Source organism: Erithacus rubecula (genome assembly GCF_903797595.1).
Source record: "Erithacus rubecula genome assembly, chromosome: 3".
Lineage (NCBI taxonomy): Eukaryota > Metazoa > Chordata > Aves > Passeriformes > Muscicapidae > Erithacus > Erithacus rubecula.
The window spans coordinates 118,120,917-118,143,646 of record NC_136689.1 but is presented as its reverse complement, the minus strand read 5'-3'; the positions used below and the strand labels follow the sequence as shown (position 1 = coordinate 118,143,646).

Genomic DNA, 22,730 nt, shown 5'->3' with positions numbered 1-22,730 from the left:
ATTTTTATCAGCCTTTCTTTTCCACTGAGCTCAGACTGTAGCTCCACAGATTTCACCTGCAACTGTTTTCAGAAAAAAAAAAATTTAAATGTCATAGTTTTTTACCATTTTCTATAGTCCTTTCATATAGGGTGAAAGATAGAGACTAGTGAGACAGATTAGTGAATACAAATTGTAGCGATTTAGTTAAAATAATAATAATATCTTCAAATACTTTCCTACTTGTGAACAGCATGGAAGTAAAGCCAACTTCACCAGTACTATGTGCAAGAACTTAATGGGGGAAGGATGAAGAGCTGAGATCAAAACAATTTAAAATAGAGCCAGAAGAATCCTGGTTCCCTGTCTCCTGCTGCCCTTCAGACGGCTGCTGTGGCACCCCAGGAAATCACCCCACTCCTGGTCACCCCAAAGGACCCCCAGCCACTTGGCTCTCACTAGCAGCTCACTCGTTGCAGCCACTGCCACACAGACCAGTGATAATGGACTCACCTAAAATAAAAAAACTTGCTCTATGAACAAACAACTCACAAGCAACATATGCTGGAGTGCATTCAGTAGAAATACAGCTGATAAGAAATGTCAGCATACATTTGCCATGGAAGAATCCTTTTTAGATGGTATATATTATTTAATTTTGGTGTGGTTTGGGAAATACTAAAGGAAAGTGAAGCAAAAATAAACATGGAAAAGCCCAAACAGATCCTAGAAAAATTGAAACATCTTTTCCTACTAAAAATATAAATAAAAATTCAGGTGGCACATAAACAGGAAGAAAAGAAATTAGAGTAAGATTTTTCTTAAGAGATCTGGAAAATCTAGACTATTGCCACAACAAAATATAGCCATGTAGCCTGAAGCACACTTTACCATTACTTAGTTTTCTCAACCTTCTTCATTCACCTAGTAGAATACAAATTTGTGTAACTGCATAGATTAAGAGATCCTCTGTGTAATCATATTGCCTGATTAAATGCTTTTTAGTAATAAAGACCAGACATAACAATTATCTAAAGCTGAATTACCAGTTTTACTTGATATTACCTTTCCATCCTCTTCAACAAAAATCCAATGGAACAAGATAAATGTCTTTGCCCTTCTGCTACTGTTTCAGTGTAAATCTAAAGATTCAGGACTGTGTAAAATCAGTTTTTTATAAACTGCATGGAGTTTAAAACAATGTAGTTAATTCAAACACATAAAGATGGACCATCTTTAATTTTTTTTTCTTTGGAAGCAATGGCCACTTCTCAATAGGAAAAATTTAGTTTAACTAGATAAAGAGACTAAACCAGTTAAAACTACCATATTAGCAAGAGCTCTTCTATGAAAAATGTGCATCCAAGTCTAACATCAAAATGCCCTTTTTTGCAGGACCAGACACTATTTTCACCAGAAGAAAATGAACTTTAAGAATGTGTGTAACAGTGCCCTCTGGTGAGAATATGCCTGAGAATATACTTGCCTTGTAGGGGCAAAGATATTTTAGTGGCAGGGCTAATAAGCAATCAGATGATTCTGCAAACTGAATTATGGGACCACTTTTCAAAACAAGAAATGAAGAAGTTAGGTGTTTTGAGATTGTAATTTCTTTAAAATAAAACCATTTATGCTCATTTTTTAAAACACAACCTTGTATGATGAAACAGACAGTAGCCTTGACTAGGTGAAGATTTATGAGTGCTATAGGCAGCATAGCTACTTTTATGGCTGAAAATGCAATAGATCCTAAGCAAACATTGATAAGTCCTCTATTTTTCTGAGAAGTATCCACCCACCAAGTGTCCTGACATTGGAAAGTCCCACAGTTTTGATAAGAATAAAGACCAGCTAACTGTAGTAAACAACTTAATTTCTCCACTTAGTCAAAGACATTCATCAAATGTTTTGTGAGCAAGGGCTGCATCTTCCTTCACTATTGAACAATGACCACCATATTTACAGTCTTACTGAAATGTGACAATCTTCATGAAATATTTAATCCAATATATATATTCAGCCGATAAAATACATTTATATACCCATATGTATACACATACATAGAAAATTAGGTTAGAATATTGGACAAGCTTGTCACTGAACCAGGGAGGAACATTCTACTTTCAAAAGCTTTAACTGCGACACACAACAAAAGATATTTCTTAAAAAATAGCTGATACAGAGTTGTGGTCATGGTCAATGCCCAAAAATACCATTCTGGTCTAACTTATTACCTACTATTTGTGATTGAAAAAAGAGTAGGTTTACCAGGACCTCCCAACGATCCTATCTGCTGTCTTTGAAATAACCATGGCAGTCGCTTTCAGCCTCCTCAGTGCAACCTGAACTGCAGCAGAGTTCTCCTTTGCTTCATCAAGTAAACCCAAACTACAGGCAGGTGCTATCACTTCTTTTCATGCCAAATGAGAAAGTGTTAATGAAAACAAGACCTCCTTCCAGGCACATCAGAGTGTCAATGCTAATTGTTGATTTGGCTAAAATACACTTCGTGATCTTAAGTGATTACCAAATTAAATACAAACAGCTGAAATGCCATCGTTCAAATAAATTACTGTTGCTAAACTATGATTACTGTAAATAGTAATTATTTGCTGTAATAGCAACACCTAGAAATCCTTTGTGCTCATCTGAGTTTTCTCTCAGCCATTTAACAGTTTGAATGACCAGAAAGGCAAGAAGACTTAGAGAACGTACTAGAGCTGTTTGTAACTATGGTGTTTATATTACATAAGAATTAGAATATTAATGAAAGTATTACTCTAGTCAACTTCTCCATCTCGTAGGACAGTCCTTCTCACTCATATCAAGTATGTCTCATCACCCTATTGCTCTAACTTTGGTGACTAATTAACTTCATTGTTTTTAAGGAAGGAACTTGGCAGTCCCAGTTAGTTGTTTAACAAATAACCAGATGTCCCCAGAGGACTCAAAGGAGTCACTTACAGCCAAGTTCCATTGGGTCGGGTATAAACATCAAACAAAAACCCACCTCAGCAGGTGGCAGAAAACTGTGGGGGGGGAACAAGATTGGTATAATGTCATCATCAAATAAAAAAATCTCATTTTACATAATTTCAATGTTTGGTCTATTTATTATAGTGAGACCAGATATTTCAAAGTTTTCAAAGCTCATTAGTTTTACACACATACGCACTCAAGCGCATACACACACAAAGGTGTGGAAAGTTGCAACAACAACAACAAATTTATATACTTTCAAAAAGTTAAAAGTTCTTGCTCCTTTGCAAATTGTCACCTTGACAAAAAGAGGATGGAGTAAACTGTTTATCAAAATCTAACATTACTTTGACAGAAATTTCCACTTGTAGAAAATTAAGCCAATTTATTTTGGCAAATAAAGAGGGGAGAGGGCTGTGTAAGTCAGTTTTGCAGTAAAAATATTAACTTTCCTGATCATACTTTACCAAGTGTTAAAGATCCTAGAGCAAAGGCTACTTTTTTTACTGTGGTAGCAAATGGCATTCGGCCTCATGAGGCCAAATAGCATCACAGTAATACATGAAAAAAACCAGCAATTGTGCAGTTCAGTCTGGGGTCTTCTCTGAACCTCAGATATAGGGTAACTTAGAAGTCATCAAATTAAATTACTGGCTTTTAAACTGTCCCATGATATATATTTGTATAGCTCTACAAATACTTCTCAATTAAGGCAACTAACAGCATAAGACTGTTCAGCAGCGAAACAGCAAAGTAAACTACAGTGTCAATTGTCACCGTTTGCTACTGCAGGAGAAGTAAGAGCTCAATGCAGCCACACTACCCAAGCATTCCTCACTGGTGAATCAAGTGGTATCTGAAAGTGCTTGGATGAGAAAGTGGCTATTTTGTGCCAGACTGATAATTTTGGTAGAGCGAAAAATAATTATCCAGAGTAGCCGCAAGCAATACTCCATGGAAATCTAGTGGAAGTAACAGAAATAGAAAAGCAAACAAATATGAGAGCTCACATTTCTGCAGAAAACCTCAGCAAAACTGGCAAAACCTGACAAATATAGACCTCACCCATTAAGAATCAATGAGATTTGACTGCGATAGATTTTTTTTTTTTTCAGGTACTAAAATCAAGAACATTAAAAAGTCAGAAACATTGTCTCACTTAGGGCATAGCTCTGGCTTGTCCCTCTCACTACAAAGGTCCACATTCCTAGGGTGCAGCAAATTCCCGTGTATGCCACCAAGGCTAGTGATGGCTGCTTTCTCTTGGAGCCTTCATAAAAGTTAGTTTTCCTGAAATTAACTCCTTATAAATCAAAAGCAAAATAATTCTCTCTCCTACAGCTACAGGAGAGAGGAAGGGATAGCTGTTTGGAAATTGGAGAGTCCTGTTGGCACTCCAGGCTTTTTTAATTCCAACCAGCACATCTTTGTCAGTACTGCAGAATGATGGCATCAAGCTGACTTTATTATTCTGTTCACAAAGGTGTATTTCCCATATCTTAGATCAGTCACAACTTGCCCCATTGTTTCTAAAGGAAGTGAAATAAATATGCTATTATTCTATCTTTTAAAACACAATAGAAAAACAACTGGCAGAACACATAGATTTTTGAGTGTATTTCAAAATCTCAGGGTGCTCTGACAGCAATGTTGAAAGCAAAAAAATTCACTCTAATCAAATCTATTTATTAGTCTTTTAGATTACATTACATTGACAGAAGATGGACTCTTGTTTGCTTTCTTTGGGATGACACAGATAGTAAAACACAAAGTTACAAGAAAAAGCAGGGTGAATATTTTTGTTGTTGTTTCTATCAAGTTTTTATAGTGTCTAGGTTTTCCATCTCAACTGCTCTTGTTCAAAGTAAATCTAGTTCAGGGAAAAAAATCCCCACCTCATTTCCCTGAGAACCTAGTTATTTTTATCTACCTCAACAACCAAGCTACTCTACCTTGTCATTTCAATTTTCACATATTTTCTCTTTGTGTATTCGTTCTATGATTCAGTGAAATCTCATCTCTTCAGCCGACTGCCATAAACTACTGTCTGGAACAAAGCTCTCTCTCAAATTCAATCTCAAACAAAATGAAAAAGAAAAAAATCACAAATGAGAAAGTGGACCACAACCAATCCTATGGGCTCCATCCTCACAAGGTCTGCGAGTTATTTTGCTTCATCAAGTAAACCCAAACTACGGGCAGGTGCTATCGCTTCTTTTCATGCCAAATGAGAAAGTGTTAATAAAAAAAAGACCTCCTTCCACGCACATCAGAATGTCAATGCTAATTGCTGATTTGGCTAAAATATGCTTCTTGATCCTAAGTGATTTCCAAATTAAATACAAACAGCTGAAATTTTATCATTCAATTAAACGGGGACACAGACTGCAGCACACTTAGTGGAATCACTACTGCTAAACTACGACTACCATAAATAGCAATCATGTGCTGCAACAGCATCACCTAGAAATCCTTTGTGCTCATCTGAGTTTTCTCTCAGCATTTAACAGTTCGAATGACCAGGAAGGCAAGAAAAACATTTATGTTATCTATACCTTAGCACAAAGGACCGCCCTGCAGAGTCTCACAACTGAATGAACTCTTAGAGAGGAACAAATTTATTTTGTTTCAAAATTTACTGCATTTTTTCTATGACCTATTAAAAAATTTGTAATTTTCAAGTCTATGCATTATTTTTCTTCTGTTGACATGACTTCAACGCTTTGTATAGAATACAGTATAGCAGCTTCCCCAAGTAAACTGTAATACCTGTAACTCATAGGACTGGATTACAAAGCTTTTCTCTCAAACATATATCTGGAGAACATCAAAAATTAAACACTCATGTAGCAGGCTCTTATACATTAAGCCACTGTACACAAACCTGTGAGTTAAAATGACTGAGCAAAGAATCAGTTAAGGTTCTCTACTGTAGAAAATACTTTGTCATATAATGGCGGTTGTAAGTACTTTCTGCAGTCAAGAACAAGCAATTGTATCCGTACTGTTCCATTGTTGAGGTACAAGCTAGGCAAGCCCATAAAATCAACTAACACACAAAGGGAGTTAGCACTAAATTAAAAAATTAGTGTCACACAATGAAAACATATTCAATGAAAATTATGGAATTCGTTTTACCTTCTATCACAGTAATTTTCAAATTGGTGCAACTTAATTAACTTTAGTTTGGTCAGCAGAGTAATCCACAGCAGACTGCAGAACTGATGCAAATATTCATACATGGCGCATGACAGCAGTGACATACTAGTAATAGCATATTGATGCCGATGTTCCCTGTGACTCTTAAAATAGTTTCATTTTGTTAAACAATTGTACTTAGAATTCTTTATTCAGCTGCAAATTGGAAGTGTGATTAAGCAAGTTATTTTTCACTTCTTCAGCTTGAGCTTTTCAAAAGTTAGGTTGCAATGAAAAATTGCCAGCATTTCTTGGTGACTTTTCAACCTTTTTCTTATCAGATTTACACCAAAGTGATTCCATGAGAGTGCATTTGGTGTAGAATGTCAAATTAAAGAATTTGACAAACTGCAATATATTAAAAATGAGCCTCTAACAGGTATACATATACAGATGTAATACACATTTAATACATACACATTTCTCTAATTGTTCAATTCTCCTACAGTCTTCGTAACATAAATCTATTGCTACTATTTTTGCTCGTTTTTCTTGTCGTAATATTTGTTTTTATCTAAGCAGAAAATCTTTCCCTTGTGGACTCGCACAAGGCTCCGTTCCAAGCCCTCCATCTTCTCCCCCAGGTTATCACTTTAATACTGCCTAAGCACTCAACGTGAAGTCATCAGTCACCTATAATCCTAACCACCACACCATCCATTGATGCTTATTTTTAGATGCTTTAACACGTATGAATGTACCTCCTTCTCCTTTGCCCCTGATTTTCAAGTTCTATGTTTCCTCTTGGCTTAAAACACCACAGCCTGAAAAGTGCCTAAAGCAAGCACCTCTTTCTTTACCCCTTCTCTGTGCTGTTTCTCAAATGATTCCATATTGCATGATTTCAGCATCAATCCAGTTTTTCTCCTCTTCTTGCAAAGTGTGTGCTGATTCCCAAAACATTCTCTATATATAAAAATTCATTCACCACACAGCCAGAGCGTACTCTTTTTCTCCAAAAACTATGTAGATGATGGATTACTCATAATCCCAGACACACAATGGAAATTTTTGTACACCTTGTCCCTTTTCAAACATAGTTCCACCCTGAAGTCCAGCCATGTCCATTAGCTGCTGTGACTGATTTCTGAACTGTGATCTTCCTGGCCACAGCAACACAAGGTGCCGGAGGTCAGTCGTTTCATTTCATTTCATTTCATCCATTACAAACTTGAGGTGGGAGAGCAGAACCTTACAACCCCCGTATACACATCTGCACCAAATTCCTTATCACGACTTTCATCTGGTTTTAGTTCAGCTATGTCTCTTTCTGCCCTAAAGCCAAGCTCTCCAGTCCTAGAGATGCACAGACTGAAATATGTGCCCTAACACAGAGAATGGTATTCCTGGTCCTCACTCAAGAGTAAGTTACAATAACAAGAATAAATTTCCTCCAAGATTAACCCCCTCTCTGTCCAAAGAATTGGAAATCTGCAGTAATACAATAAGAACATGTTATGCCACATTTTTTATGCTGTGACTGTCCACCAACAAACCCCATTTAATACTCTGGCAGCTGTTCTCTTTGCACCTTTAGCAAAAGCTGGTAGGCTACTTGAGAGACAAAGAAAAATAAAGAGAAAACAAGCCAAACAAAATCCCAAATACATGCACAAGACATATACAATCAGCCTTTATATGGAAAAACATACCTCTATACATTGTTCTTACTTATTAATACTCGCTTCTATAAATAACTTGCAAATACATTTTTTCATTCTGTTACGGCAAGGTAATTCTGATCAAAATGCACAGCTAGACCAGAAATGGGAGAAAATATATATAGTGGGGAAAATCAAGATTTGACTTTATAGACATTAAAAAATCAACAATTTTGCTTAAATAAAAAGGTTAATATTTATGATACATGCAGAAATTCTGGAATTAAGTAATTTGACATATGTAACAATATAGACAGAATAGGCATCAAGGCTCAATCAACTGGCATCAGTAGGCATGAAGAAATTGCTCAGGGAATTCAAATCAGGGATTCTTTCCTTCATTGCAACCAACAATGTTTCTTAATGCAGCTACTAAATCTTAATGTTTTATTTAAGTAACAGTCTACAGTAAGGTTCCCACATGTGCGACATCATTCCAAAGTGTTACAGGTGAAGTTCGTACAAACCGAAAAATATGCTGAGACCCAAATTACTCAAAAAAGTTAAATTACCAAAATTTTATTTTAATTTTAAATAATACTAATTCAAGGATACGTTTAAAAAGCCAAAACACACACATAACAAAAAAAACCCCAAAAAACAAAAAAAACCCCTACAAACTATAGAAATATTTATTAGTTTTGCTTTTAAGATAAATTTAAATATGCAAAGAATTTGCTTAATTCAAAATTTCTCAATATTGACTGCATGCAGGAAATAAAATACAAATAAAAATAAAAATAAAAATATAAATATAAATATAAATTTGTGAAGTTCATCTCCTTTATAAAAAGGAAAATATGTTTAATAAAGCAGCTGTTAAATGCTTGGCATTTTTTTCTTATAACTATGTCTTCTACAGCTGCATCTGCATTGGTGCTGCAGCACATTTTGCCACTCGATAAAGTAGTGTCACTGTACTAATAAACAAAGCATTTCTTATTTTTTCCTGCATCCATTACATATGAGATTTAAATAATGCCTATCTTTGTTTGTTTGTTTGTTTGTTTTTTTCTGTAAGTCATCATCAGCCCCATTCCATTTCTTTTATTTGGTGTCATTCCCATGGGATTAGTACAAGGAATATGCAGAAAAACTAGTGACTTGTTCTCAAATCATGATCTTCTCAAGGCACTTCAAAGACACTCACTCAGAGTTTTATGTAGAAGTCAACAACATTCTTCTGTATGGTGTCTTTCCTTTCAGGAACTTAATACCTTTTGCTTTAAATGTCGATAGTGCTTAAGTATTGGGTCTGTCTTTAAAACAATTTCTGTATTTATTCACATTGACCATCTACTCTTTAATAGATGATTGCCCAGAATATTTAGGAATGTATTTCATCTGGTACATTTAGTGTCCATGAAAGCAATGTAGCAGATGAAAGAAAAAAGAAAGGTAGTGATGGCATAATACTACCTAGAGCACATTGTGTATTATCATTAAATGTCTGATAGAGCACCATTTGAGAATCACTGTTCTGTTCAACTATAAACACAGGTATTTATAGACCAGCAGATATATTTAGTGTCATAAACATCCCCCCGGTCGGAAAAATTAAATTACATACACTGTTTAATATTAGGTGGCTGGTTTGTTTTCTTTTTCTTTTATTCTTTCTTAAATTACAAGGCTAATGAGGCATACAAAATGATTCTAAATGAATTTAAGAAAGGATGTAAGACTTGCTTTATGGGAAAGATATTGATTTTCAACAGGAATCTAACTATGTCACATACTAATAAGAGAATTACATGTTTTGTATCAGAGCAGGAAGGCAAGCAACTTTCAGACTTGTATGATTCACAGATATAGAAAATATATGTATATCTCCAAATGCTTGCTATCTATGTATCTATCTATCTATCTATCTATCTATCTATCTATCTATCTATCTATCTATCTATCTATCTAAAAATGTAAAGACATATGCTATAAGTAACTCTTAGTATTCCCAGCACAAAGATATCCTTGTAGATACACAAGCTCCTCTTGCAGCTCTAGTATAACACTGACTCTAGGGCCTGGGTCACCACAAAAGGACAACACTGAGTCCAAACAAAAATGATGCAGAAATCTGAACTCAGTGAAAGGAGGAAAGATGAGGATGTTTGTGGTCTTTGGCAATCCAATTCCAAACTGTAAATGGGAAAGCACAGCAGCTGAAATAAAGGGAGTCCTGCAAATAGGAGCCACTAGCAAACCATAGATTTTTCTTGATATCTGAAAAAAAAAAATCTTTTTACTTATCAAGGATTACAGGACATGTTGAATTCTTTACCTAGCTAAGAGCAGTGTAGTATCTTTGATTTTCCAGGATTACAAGCAGCACTTTGTGGAGAATGCACCACACAATCCATTTTCCAGATTTCTAAACCATGTTCCCCAAAGTTTCTGCTTCCCGATGTACTTGCTTGAGGAAGAGCAGAGCTCTTAAACTGAAAAATACAAATCTATTACTTTGACCTCCTTAAATTACCAGAAAAGGCAGAAAAAGAAGCTGTTTTCATAGGAACTTCCATGCTGCCTTTTAATGTTTGATAAGCAGTTAAGTTCCAAACAGCAGCTTCCCTACAACCATTTAACTATGTCACTTCAACAGAGTTTCCCTTCATGACCTTCACTATATGGCCAAGGTTTAACAAGCACTTTGTTTGCTTGGACTGCTCACAATGCTACTCTTCATCCTTTTAGAGAAAGCAAGAGCTCTGAACTACAAATTCAAAGCCACAAGATGCATAAGATCACTGACCATAAAGGGTTAAAACATTTGCTGCAGTCTCATAGATATTTTCTTCAGGCCATTCAAACTGTGCTCATTTTCTACCTGCCAAGGTTTTTGCAATTCATACATGTATCTTAATTTCAGGATAGTCCTTTCTGCTCTCTGGAACCACAGAATCTTGGGAATTATCATTGAGAATGTCTTTCATTTTCTGCCCTCTTTCAGCTTCAAATTCATCTTGGGAAATAAATTACTTGACCTACTAGATTAAAATAAGATAAAAACTCCACTATTAAATTCTGCACTAACAAAACTCATGGTAAAATTTATGTTAACATTTGAATCCCTTTCTCATCCAAAGCATGCAAACTGCTTAACATTTCCTTGCCCTTGAAATACAAGCCTATGGAATTGAAAGTTTCCAAGTTTTGCTCTATTATTTAAAAGATCTTTTTAGACTTGATACCAGAAAGATTACATTAGCGGAGCTGCTTGTTCTTCTGTTTAGCTCTAATGAACAACATGTTAAACATGTGATATTAGTTGTTCATAAATTTTTGAGCACTCAAACATCCCATTATATATCTACCACTCAGCCTACTCTTTTTAGTAAGAAAATTATGGATTTTGCTGACTGACTGTTCTTTTCAGCAGTGCCAGCGCAGGCACACAGACCTCAGCTGTGCGAGTTCAATATTCACTTGATCAATGCGCGTCTGCCTGTATTTGGCCATTTAAGCAACTATCCCCGCTGGGGCCAAGCACATGTATTAATGCTGGCACCTTTGTTACAGGGATGATCACCTTTAGGACAGGTGAGAGCTTAAGTGAAGAAGCAAGTGGTGCTAATGACTTACACTGCCTTGGTTGTTTCGGCCAAGCCAGAAAATGGAAGCAAAACGCATCAGTCAGCACCAGGGAACGTGTACGCTTTCTTCTCAGCTCTTACATACGTGCAAACAAAGGCATCTGAATGAAACCTGAAAACTCTGGCCAAGATGGACCTTAAATTAGCCCAAAAGCTCAAACCAGTCTTGTGTTCCCTGATGTACAGAAAGCACACACATTTTTAAATGTAGTACATATGATAAAGTCCAGGGCACCAGGGCTTTGGTTCATACTACTTTGGTTTTATTCTGAATGCTATATGACTACAGTTAAGAAGATACAGATCCTGTAAAGTGGGGTTTTTTTTGAGGTAAGTTCTTTTCATCTTTATTCACTTTAAACTAAAAAAAAGCATAATAAACAAAGAAATAAAATCCATTCACGGCCCTAATAAACTACACCTGCAACTAGATTAATGAATTTTGCATTTTTTTTCATCTTAACATTCTTCCTGCTAGTCCTGAAGTGACTTTTTGCCTTTTTGAGGAATTTCCAAACCAAACTTCCTTTTATTTAATTTTTATTTTTATTTTAGTAGTGTTTTGCTGCTGCCATAATAATCTACATTTCCATACAAGATTGGGTGTCAGAACCAAACCCTTAAAGAGACTAGTTTGTATTGCTGCAACTTTTCTAAAAAAGTCTGAAATTAGGCATAACAAGATACGTCTCATAATAAATATGACTGCCTTTCTTTGCATTCTTTCCCTCTTACTATCATAGCCGAAGTTATTAATATTCCTACGATCAAACCGTAAAGTTTTACCTTAAACTTATGTGTGCCTAAGTTCTGGCACTTCAAAACTAAAGTAAATTAAAAAGCATTGTCCCTAAGTCTCCCTAAAACCCTGGTTAAAACTGCGTGTTCAATATTAATATAGTTACTGAAGCTCAGATAGTCAGATAAAAAGACCAAAAAAAAAAAAAAAAGTTAAAAGCAATAATATAGGGTAAGACACTCTAAAACATCACCAGAGACAAGAGGGTTGGAAGACATTACAGACTCTTTAAAAATGTAAATCTTCTGGAAATGCTTTGGATTTGGAGATGAAAGTCAGAAATATCACTGTTCTTCCAAAAGGCAAGAAATATTACATAAGGATAATACATACTTATGCAGATAGTGCCTAGCACCAAAATCAAAACTAAGAGAAAAAGCTCTGCATTGCTTTTTCCTTTGTAACTAAAAAAACTACTCCCATTTTTGTGAGGAGAAAAGAGGAAATATTAATTAAAGGCTAACTGCCCAGAAACCATGCAAAACTCCCCATGCAGACAATATATGGGACCTCTATACCACCTAATAGAGCCACTGCATGCCTACTAAACAGTCCAGCAGAAAAGATTGTTTTCAAGTTGTTTAGCAGTTGGGAATAGGCAGCAATAAACAGTTGAAGTATTTAACAATTTGGTTGATTTTAACAAATCCTATCCATTTCCGAAATCATAATCTTATCTTTGAAACACCAGGTACCAGTTAAAGCCTGTTAGGGACCAAGAGAGGACAGGGACTGAGTATTAATGTGCAATAACAGCATGGTCACCATCTCACTGTCTCTTTTCTGTCTAGTGTCTCCGAATAGTGCCCAGACCTTCACTGAGGCAATTTTGTCAGGTACCATAATGTCAGTCTGGTATTTCCTTGCAAAATAAATAAATATTGTCATTCTGAAGGGCATGATACAGTTTGGGGTATGATTCTGAAACAAGTGGCATCAATAAAAATCATCTTTCTCATCACAGTCATCAATATACAAAGAAAGAAATAAACAAGCAAACAAACTGTAGCTGCAGAGGTGCAAAAAGTACTAAAGATATATGATCAACTGGGTTGTTGTAGTCAGAAATCTTCAAGCACCTGGACAGCTTAGAGAGTATGAACTGGGCCCACTCTGTGCTGAGTACTGATACATGATCAGCAGTTAAAAAAAATATATTTATTTAACAAAGAAAAAAGGGAAATTCAACCACCGTAACTCTGCCAGCAAGGCCTATTTTGGTTAGCAAGCAACTGGTGACATTGCTACTGTCTCCACCAAGTTCAAGGCAGGCTGGTGTAGCCTAGCAATCTGAGGCAAAATTTACCCTCAAAAAGAGGTTTCTCATTGCAAGACTTTCACAGATTTCCATCGCAAGATTTCCATCAATTGCAAGCCGAGTTTTATTTGTCATTTCATGGAGTCTCTGTCCCCCTCTCCCACCTGAGCCGAATTCTTTTATTTAGGCAAAAACAGATACACACCAAGAAATCCTTTTCCATCAGAGAGCTAAATATAAATAAAAACACCAGCAGTCTACACACAAACTACGTGTTAGAAATAGACAGCGGAAACCATGCTGTTTGTATAGGTCTATTGCAGTTGGATTCTCAGATAAACAGGAGGCAAGGAAAATTCTCACAGTACCTTGTATACTGCTGACTGTAATGTATGTCCTTGTTGCCTGGATACCTCTAGTGAATTACTGAGAAAGGGTGCGAGTTTTTTTCCTTGATCAGTATTAAATAAAAAAAATCCCAACCTCCTGCTCTATCAGAGGCAGAAGATGCACATGGAAGCTTCCCTCGCCTGTGCCAGCCGAATGCCAAAAAGAGACAAATCGAGCCTTGAGAATTTTAAATCTTGTGGGTTGCCGTGCCACGTTATGAACTAGATCTCATACAATTCATCACCCAAGTTGCAGAAAAATAGTTCAAGAACTCAAAATAATGAATTCTGTCATTTCCAATAGAAGTGTGAAGGGAGAATTATGAATGAACCTTTTAAAAACACGTATGTGGAGGGAGATTGCCCTTCTACAAAATGAAAGCAGCAGGCTTCTATTTAAATGGCCCAATCCTGAAAGCGAGACCTTTCATTTTCAATTAACTTAAATTGACAATTGAGAAAGGTTTGAAAATGTTGTTGGAGCCTTTCAGTTTGATAGATCTCAGTTCTGACATTACACACACCATTCTGACCTGATTTTTAGGGTGTGCTGTTTTAAAATTGAGAATTTGAAATGAAAAATATTAGATTCAATCAAAGCTGTTGCAAGACATTCAAACATCTTAATCTGTTAGAAATGAATTTTCCTTATTTTCTCATCATGATATGTATATAATGCATCATTCATTAAGATATATTAAAACCTAAGAGCCATGCCTTCCCTCAACCTTCTATTCTTTTATGCTGCAGAAATACTTGCACTAAGAAATTTAATTATACTACCATGTACAACAGGTAACTATTTACCCGACAAATAAAACCTCTCTTAATACTCTAATGCACTGTATGTTACAAAACTACTGTACCAGAGTAATGCAGTTACCCAATATGACATAGCTCCTGTCCACCTAACACAACACAGGAAAATCATACTGATTATCAGGCACAATATTAATTCTCAAACACAGAAATGGAAGATTTCTGAAGAGCTAAGCAACTTCATTAAATGGAAAAAAACCCAAAAAAAAAAAAGAAACAAACAAAAAAAAAAAAAAGCTGGAACAAATAAATCAGAGAATATTCTGAAGCTCAAAAATCAAGAGGTGGGTCTTTGAAACCACTGAGAAGTGAGGCAGAGAGATCCCTGAATTTAAATAGTCCGTTTATCAATTAAGACATGGAGTACATTGCCTCTGCTATCTGCTCAGCTCATAACACCCTTATGGCAATGATGCAGTCTCAAATCAGTCATGAATTATTGTTTTTGCTACAATAGACTAAATTCCCAAATGAACCTAAAACAAACAAAAAGATGATGTTTTTTCCATCATATGAGTTGTCATATCGCTAGTTTTGAATTGCAATTTTTTCAGGAAATATTTTTTAGTTAATGACCCGCCAAGAATCAAATTGTTTAAGGCAATGGTTTTTTTCTCATATCCAATGGTAATTGATGTACATGATGCAGATCTGCAGATAACACTGACAACATCCTAGACTCCATTTTCCACCACAGGTTTAACAGACGGGCAATCTCTTGTAGCACGGAGTCCATATGCCCATGATGTAAGGTCTGCCATGAAAGTTGAAACTGAAGCCATGTTGAGCTTAAGGACTGAGTTCTGTTCTTGCACTACTCTAGGTTTTGGGACACTCAGCAGAAGCAAACAGGGATTCAAACTTGAGCAAGAAATCCTGGCCCGTTATCTTGAGTGAAGGGAGCAGCAAAGACATGCTTATACAAGGACACTTCTGTTAGGGAATTGGCTTAGCAGTATTTTAATTCTGTGCACAAATTAGAAGTAAACACCACTTGGCTCTCCAAGAACTGGCCCTTATAGCTGCGCCACAAGAAACCCATTTTCCTCATTGTACCTCCATGGTAGGAGGCAGGATGGAGGGCAGCAGTAGCTCCATGGCACCTGAAGCTTTTCCCAATATGCTGCCCACGAGTACTTACAATTGCCATCTTGGACATGCAGACTGGACCTCTGCATTGCTCTAGTTTTAAACCTCTGCTACTAAGTACTAAAAAATTTTAGAAGAGATATTCCTCTTGTTATATGAGGCAAGTTGCAGAGAAAGTTTCGCTTTGTGTTAAGGAAACACAAAGCTTGCATTCCAGGAAGAGTCCAAATGTGTGAGTTGCAAAACCAAAGGTAACACCATGAACAAGATAACAGCATCCTGATCCTATCCTACACCTGTTTCTTTGGGTTTTTTACTGATACATGTATGAAGTGAGACTTAAGCAGCCTGGTGTTTTTCAGTAGGAGAGAAGAGTACATGACACAGAGTACTGGACAATGAAAATAGTACTTTCAAAATTCTTTTTTCCTCTGAATACTTCAGAAGCTGAAAGATAATGAGAAGTGTGAACTGAACTACCATTAAGCATTTTTTTCCTTTCTCCCCTTTCCATATGAAAAAGGAAGGAAAACAAATGACAAAAATACTGCTCATCATATTTGAAAAACACCTGCATATTTATAAATGTTTAATATGCCTCCTATGTAGGATGTAAGAACTTCTTAAGGAATATGGGAAATGACATAGCACTTTATAGTTTTCTTCAGCACACAAGAGACTCAGGATTTGAAAGCTGTGTAGCATAAGTCTGATTCACTAGCTCAGTTTTAATGAACTCAGCATCGATTAACAGAGATGCTGTGTTAAACTACTCCACTTTCTTTGTAATATGAATGAGAAATCACAGTAAATCAAAGCGTGTACAGCACTTTACAAGGCCTACAAAAGGAAGGCCCAATTCAAAACAGATACAGTTTACTATGGAATAGGATTCACTGTTAAAAATGTGTAAAGTCACTTTATAATACTGATACCATCACAGTCTACTGTCTACTTTCCAAAATACTTGACTGTGTTGTCCATTTCAGGGTACAAGAACAGATGATCAACTCACAAGTGTAATATCTGAAAGCCGGCTTTCATCAAAGATACCCTGCAAACAGTGCACCTGCAACACTGTAAAAGCTGGATCCACTTGCAAAACTCACCCTTTGATTGTTTTGCTCGTTTCACATTCGAATTTTTCTCTTTGAATTATTTTCCCTCTAAGTATTTTGGGATACTGTAACAAGGCATCCAGCCCTGGCCAAGCGCCACTACTAGCACATATCTACATACTCTACAATAACAATTCATCTGTTGCACAGGTGACCGTGAGGGCGGGGGCGGAGAAATCAATAAGGGAGGCAAAACCAAAAAAGCTTTTAGAAAATGTTCCTAAACCCGGTGCAAAGCCGTGACTTCGGCCACTGAATGCCAGCAAATGCCAGCACAGCGCCGGCAGCCGTGCGGCCGAACGCGGGCAGGGGTAGCGCGGCTGGGATACGGACATACGGACACACGGACACGGACACACGGACACGGACACGCACACACACCCCGCCCCGGGGCCCGGGCTGCGCCCAGTGCGGCGCCTTTCCCCGCAACGCCCCTGGGGCCGATAACTGGGACACGTGACCAGGCGACTTAGGAAAAAAAATATATAACAATGATAATAATTTTAAAAAGAATAACACGAAATCCCCCCAAACCGGCTGCTGTCCGCTCGGCCACCTGTTGTGCCGCCGGGCACGTCGCCCTCCAGCGCGGCGGGGGCGCGGGGCTGTCACCGGGCGGCCGCCGGCCCCCGGGAACTTACCGGCGGGGCCGCCCGTCCCTCGGCCTCCGACGGCGCGGTCGCAGCTCAGGCCGGCGGCATCCCCCGGGCCTCCTGCCTCCCCCGCACCCCCCGGCTCCCCGCGGACGTCCCGGCGCTGGGCTGCGCGACTTGTTTGGTGCGGTAACACGGTCCTCACCGCATGCTGAAGCGAGAAAGGAGGAGAGAGGAGGAGAGAGAGTATGTGTGAGAGTGAATTAACTTTGCTCAATGGCGACAGGGCAGCAGCCTCAGCCGCAGCATCAGATCGATTTACTAAACAAACTGAAACGTGGGTGGGGACGTTAAACAGTAACCAGCGGCCCTCAATGAAAACTGAAAGCTGCTGCCGCCGCCGCCAGCCACTGGCCTGCGCAGCCCGCGCCCCGCCGGCGGGCGGGCCCGCCGCTCCCTCACGGCCCGGGCGCGGCCGGCGGGAGCCGTGGCGCTGCGACGGGCCTCGGGCCCGGCCCCGCTGCCCTCGGCCGGCTCCGCCGCAGCGCCCCCGGCCGCCGGGACGGGGAGCGGCCGGTGCCCCGCTCCCGCGGCTGTACCCCGCCGGTCACTCTTGCCTCTGTGACGAGGGCGGGGAAACGTCCCCCGGGCCGCCCTGCTGTGCCCCGGTAGGCGAGCCCAGCGCTCCGCAGGGCCCGAGCGAGCCGACCCGTGTGCCGGGGCCGTCCCCGCAGCACCTCCCGCGGCCCGCAGCTCCCCGCCGTGCGGGCACCCCGACCTCCAGTGTTCCCGTCCCGGTGTCGCTCTCTTGTCTCCACTGAAGCTCTCACGGGAGGAAAGAAGCCCTCTCTTTTTAGCTCTGTGCTTGGCTATGTAAAGAAATGGGATCAAACACGGGGATCCACTGCAAACTCTGGGTTCCCTGCGCTAGAGACACTTCGCCGGCCTCTTAGAGCTGGGAAGGTCGTGACACGAGGAAGTGTTTATAAAATAATAATTGTCGTTGTTTTCAGACATTGAACAGTCACAGACTCGAAACAATAATTAACGCCTTGCTTATGATACTACCCGCACACACCCACAGAGGCATCAGAAAGAAGGGAAATAATTCAAGGAAGGATCGTGTCTTGTCACTCCACATATCATCGGGGGGGCCTCCTCGGCCGCTGAAGGGTGGGTATTTGGCACAGGTTCCCATGTAGGAGTGACAAAAGTCCCCGTAAGAAGGGGCTGCCTCGCCGTGGGTGCGTGAACACGCCTGACATCCGTACCCGCACACCCGTGTCAGTGATTTAACGACGCTCTCACAGGAGAGGAGCTGCACGGGCTCTACACAGGAAGGAGGTTGGAAAAAAAAAAAAAATATGAAAAATGTTCTCTTCCTCCAGTCTCTGAAAGCGGCCGGTGATTGATTGGTTTCCCCAGCGAGCAGATCAGCGGGTTTCCTCTACTTTCTTACCGGCGGTACCTTGCCATGCTGTTGGATCTCGTTAAGATGGCCAATTCCTCATTTCCAGAATTTGCCCGTGAAAACTCTGGATCCAGTTTCTAGGGGCTTTCGATTATCCCTTGAAGGGAACAAAGAGAATTTTGCTTGACAATTCCCCCCATTACAAAATATTAATAATCACTGGAAATAATTGTCCAGATAGCCGCAAGGAAGGTGTAAATACATCCAAAGCCCTCCGGTGTTATTTCAAAGGCGGTTTTTAAAAGGCCAATAAAAGTGGCCGAGGAAGACTTGTTTCTGAGGAGTTCTTGCCCATCTCCTGCCGCAGATAAAATACTGCAGGCAAGGGCAGCACTGACAGTGAAATAAACGTTCGTGCTGCCGGCTCCAGCGCGCCTCGGAGCAATCCGCAGGCACAAATAGCCGGCTTAAAAAGTGACTGTCACTTACGTGAGGGTTTTTTTTGCCTCTCTTCAGAGAATCTCGGGCATATGCCGTGGGCTAATAAGCAGGTTTTTTAGATGAATAAAGAGGATGTGTCGGAGTTTCTTTGCTGTCTTAATTAGAATAAAGTTAACACGTTAAAGCCATGTGGTCATCTGAGGCAACTGTGTTCCCACACTTGCATCCAGATGCGGGTAGATTTGATGGGGGGGTGAGGGGTGGAGGAGGGTGTCAAGACGTTTTGATTCCAGTCCCTTCAGCGTATACAAACGTTATTATTTTCTTTCTGCGGGAAAGGTACCGCTTTGTACCAAAAGCAAATAGCTTGCAGAAGAGTAAATGGAATTTCTTTCCTGTGAGGGGAATATTCGCGGGTAATTCTCATCACATAAGGCCACATTTGATTTAACCTTAATGTAACTAGTGGTTTTCATTTCGACTTCAGCGTTTCCTTAAATGGTTTTTATGAAGTGGTTGCCTCTTACAGTTACCAACGTTTTAGAGGAAGAGTGGGGTGCGGCACAGAGTGCCCTGATGGTCACCTCGCCGCCAGTGCTACCTCTGAAGCAGCATTTTCACGTGTCACGTCCACGGTGAAATCATGCGACCGCCCTAAGAGCCGCGGTAGCTGTAAACTGCCCCAGCGCCCACGGCCGGGAGCCCTTCCCGTTTCCCTCAAGGGTGGGGGCTCCCGCCGCCTCCAGTCCTCCCGCCCTCCGCTGAGGATGGAGCACCAACATACTAGGGCAACCGCAGATCCCTCTACCCGTGTCTCCGAAAGCACCAGCTGGGCCATCGGAGGCAGGAGATGCCCCTTTTGCTCTCCACATCTCTGTCTAACTACACCCCGGGGAGCAGGGGTGGGAGGTGGTGCCGAGGGGAGAAAACCCACGAAGCCTTTTACAGCGGAGATAACGAATATTTCCCGGCGTTGACCTCAAGGGAAAAGTCCCAGACAGTATGATCCCTGTGCCATTTCGATGAAGCCCCTCTAATCACTCGGCTGCCTCTGGCTGTGTCCGCAGACACCTGCTGGGCGGCTGCCCGCCGGGCTGCGGCCGCCGGCATAGCCCCCGATTCCAGCGGGGCCAGTCCGGGCCGGGCGAGCAGCCCGGCACGCTCCCGCAGGGCAGCATCTGCCAGGGTCTGCCCTTCCCGACCTGATCCCAGCAGGGGTTGTCAACCCCTCGCCAAGCAGTTTATTCAGGGAGAACACAGGGGAAGCTGGCGAAGCTGCCTCTGCGGGCGGCGGGGCAGGGGCTGGGGTCGGGAACGGGCGGCCGCCCATCGCGGCAACCCGCCCGCTCTCCTCTCGCTTCGTTCCGGTATCATTAACCTGCGGGTGAAGCAACTGTTTGTGTGCCCTCTCTCCCTCCCCTGGGCTGCTTTTTTCCCTGTTACTGATCCATCCTTCGTAAATCATTTATGGGGAACTAGGCACTTCTCTCCTCGCAGGAGCTTCCCTTGAAAAACTTTCCCATCTTACGGCAAGCGCCTTTCCTTTGTTATCACGAATAATTGATAAAGGACCCCAACGTGCCTTCAAAAACCATCTAAACGGCTGCCAGGAACTATAGTCACTTGAGGTCACGGGGTTCTTCTGCCTTTAAAAGTGCAATACAGGAAACGGTCAGGACCAAACCGGTTTAAAGAAACAGATAGTTTTATGTGGTTACCTGAAACCATAAATGGGAAACGCGGTCTAATTTTACAGGTTCTGGTATCGAGCGTTCAAGCTGACTTCAGCAGAACCCTTTCCCCCTCCCTCTGATCAGAGAACACTTGGCATTCTGTACTAACTAAGGTTTCTGCGTTTTGTGTCTTCGAAAAACGGAGTGAAAGTGTATTGTTCAAAAGAAAAAGAAAAGCCGTAAACCTCTTAAAACTCTGAGTCGTCAGATTACGCCGGCACCACGCGGCTGTGAACCGATTTCAAGGGCTGCGTTAGAGACTGGTTTCTTTAGAGGTTCCCTGGCTAAACTATTAATTGCCAGGATTTCATGAAAGATTTGCAGACTTTACAATCATTTATGATTCGTGCAATAAAAACTCGGAGATATGGGCAAACTGGTTCAAGGTGTAATGCAAAGATGTATTAGGTGCCCTTGGCAACTATCTGTGGGTGCTGTTTGTGTTCTCCGAACACGCCCTTCGCTGCAATGAACATTTCTGCAAACCGCGGGTTGGGTTGTTCATTTCCAGAGCTCTGGAGGTTCACACAAAAGAGCTATAGATTTCAGGCAGGGGAATCGAATGCTTGGAAACTCATTCTAGTCCCCCGAAGAGTTCAAATGCGAGTGAGATAATTACCCTTGACGAAAAGTAAACTTCGAGGGAAAATATATGCCTTTCCCCCTCGTAAATTAAAAGCCCGCCAGAGAGGTCTGAGTGTTCAGCGCCGCAGTGCTCTCCTGACCCCCATCCAGGCGGAGATCACATTATTGTCCGCCACAGCAGAAGGCGGAGAGGAACCCCTCGAATCCCAAGAAAGACACCTCAAAGGGTATCGCCAGCCCTCCGACCATATCCTATTTAGGAGCCTGACAAGCGAGCACCCCAGGCATTTTAAGGATTATCCCCCTAAAGATCTTTGAAGATTATGCTAATGACTGCAGATTACACGAGTTTACTGCCAGAGCGGCCGAACAAAACCCGCCTCGTGGCGGCTGCCCGCGGTCATTTTCTGCCTCTCTTTTAAGATGATTTGCGCCTCCCTCCCTCGGCCGTTCCCCTCATTAGCAGCGGCGGGAGGCGGGGGGCGCGGGGGGCTGCGGTGCGGGGGTGTGCCGTGCCGTGCCGGGCCGGGCCGAGCCGAACCGAGCCGGGCAGCGCCGCAGGTACGGGAGAGCCGTGCGAGACCCAGCCGTGCCACCTAGCGGCGCCGGGCCGCGCCGCCCGCCGCCCGGCACCTGCTGCCGCCCCCGCCGGTGCCGCCCCCGCCACCGGGCACGGGGAGCCGCAGCGGGAGCAGGGGAGCGGCTCCCAGCCGGCAGCTGTGAGTCAGAAAGTGGGCAGAATCCTGCCAGCCTGAGCCAAATGCCACACGCGAGAGGGAAATGGTGGGGCAGCTGAGTGGTTTGACGCTGCCTGGATGATTCATTCCCCCCCCGATCCCACCCCACTCCCCATCTTGACCCTTTTACTCCACAAAGTAATAGTGTAAGAGCCACGATCTCCTTCCCGTTTGCTCCGCCTGACTCAGGTCGGTGGTTCTAGCATTTCTTTCCTCAGAAAAAGCACGTCCTCTGTTCCTGTGTTCCTGCAAATAGAGGGTGTGGAGCACATCATCATCTAGGACGTTGTCATTAACACACCTATAGTGAATGTGTGACAGCATGAATCATGTTCACCATGTTTGTTT

The 22,730-nt window shown here is 41.2% G+C and overlaps 1 protein-coding gene across 4 annotated transcripts in view; it reads right to left on the bottom strand.

The window, feature by feature from the left end:
* Nucleotides 1-18,154, bottom strand: part of HNF4G (hepatocyte nuclear factor 4 gamma) — a 60,696-nt gene extending 42,542 nt beyond the window's left edge. For 3 of the 4 annotated variants that reach the window (XM_079300917.1, XM_079300919.1, XM_079300918.1), the window contains exon 1: nucleotides 17,524-18,154. The gene's annotated coding sequence lies outside the window, so the exon portion shown is untranslated. Of the gene's footprint in view, nucleotides 1-2,247; nucleotides 2,269-17,523 lie in introns of those variants that run through there. The other variant, XM_079300920.1, reaches the window with a different exon arrangement.
* Nucleotides 18,155-22,730: the final 4,576 nt, after the last annotated feature.